This window comes from Myotis lucifugus, unplaced genomic scaffold, assembly GCF_000147115.1.
Source record: "Myotis lucifugus unplaced genomic scaffold, Myoluc2.0 scaffold_176, whole genome shotgun sequence".
Lineage (NCBI taxonomy): Eukaryota > Metazoa > Chordata > Mammalia > Chiroptera > Vespertilionidae > Myotis > Myotis lucifugus.
In genome coordinates, this window is record NW_005871224.1 from 2,162,167 (window position 1) to 2,163,509 (window position 1,343).

General features: G+C 62.4%; 1 protein-coding gene and 1 long non-coding RNA gene across 2 annotated transcripts in view; one reads left to right on the forward strand and one right to left on the reverse strand.

Moving 5' to 3' along the window:
* Nucleotides 1-740, reverse strand: part of LOC102443219 — a 10,955-nt gene extending 10,215 nt beyond the window's left edge. The window contains exon 1 of the long non-coding RNA XR_330286.3: nucleotides 534-740. This is a non-coding gene — a long non-coding RNA (uncharacterized LOC102443219). The remainder of the gene's footprint in view (nucleotides 1-533) is intronic.
* SNN (stannin) overlaps nucleotides 1-1,343 on the forward strand; it is a 10,077-nt gene that overhangs the window by 275 nt on the left and 8,459 nt on the right. The gene's annotated exons all lie outside the window — the stretch shown is intronic.

The following is a 1,343-nucleotide window of genomic DNA, read 5'->3' on the forward strand; positions in this document are numbered from 1 at the left end:
GAGGGAGGGGGTGTCCCTGCGGCGGGGGAGGGGCAGCCCGGGCGGGGACGCGGCTTCGGGGGAGGGTCTGTTCCGGGGGGCCGGGCCCCGGGGGGGGGGTTCTTTTTCCGTTGCGCTGCAGCGAGATCGGGACAAAGGAGGGGGCGGGGGGCGGCGGCCGCTTTGCGGGGAGCGGGTGTTCCCCCCTACGCGGCGCATGCCCCCTACTGCGGCCCGCAGTTTAGAGCCCTGGCCGGCCGCCGGGCTTCTCCGGATACTTCGGGGTTTTTTTAAATAACGGAGGAGGCGCGGATCCTGGCAGCCCCCAGGGTGGTCAGGAGGGTTCCGGGTGGCAGGGATGGGGTCCTGGCGAGGTCTGGCACCCATTTGGCAGGTGGAGAAACTGACGACGGTCCCCAGTGTTTGGTGCCGGGTTCCGTCGGTGGTGACTGCGCGACGTGGGCATGACTGGGTCTCGTGGTCCCAGTTCCCCCTGCGGCCCCCCCCCCCCCCCCCCAGTGTGGCTGAGGGAGTTATCTCTCCAGTTGTCCTACCCGCTCCAGCTGTCGCCTCCTGGGCCAAGCCCCTTCCTCCAGCCTCGCATAGCTCCTCAGTTAGAATGGGAGAGACGACGGCTTTGGCTGGGAGGGTTAAATGAGAGGATGCCTGGAGCGCGCCTGGCACTGCGCCTGCACGTCGCCCGCGCTTAGCACGCGGGAGCTGCTGGGGCGCTTGTCATCCCTGTGTACCCCGCATCGAGGCCTCAGCCCCCGTCACCCAGCCTGCTCCTGCTGGGTTGGGGGTGGGGGGGAGGGAGGCTGACTGGGGTTTACCTGTCCCCTGGCCCTTCAAGCACGGGATTGGGGAGGTGTGGGTCAGAGTATCATAATAAAATAAAATAGAATATCGCTTTAGAGTAAAAGTTGAAATCTGGGATTCTGGATTCAGGCTGGCTCGATGTGTATCCCTGTGCAGGAAAATTCGAGCTGTGTGACCTTGGGCAATTGATTTCACTTAGCCCCTTTTCCCTTATCTGAAAACTGCCCATCGTAGCAACTGACTGAAGGGCTGTGTCGAGGCTGAAAGGAAATGATTCTGTGTTGTGACCCACTCACTGTCGGGTGCAATGAATCATCCCCGAGCTGTAGTCAGGGTCTCTCCGTACCAACCTCCTTTAATAGAACTAAGCTGACCCTGGGGCATCCTTGTGAGAGGCTCCTTGGCCTGATCTCGAGGGTGAGGACATGCCTGCTGACACAGGGGGCAGCTCTGCCCCACACTGACCCTGCTACACCCTTGATGGAGAGCACTTAGGCCGCCTACTCTGTCCGCACAAGGAGACCTGTCGGGCATTCCGGGACACA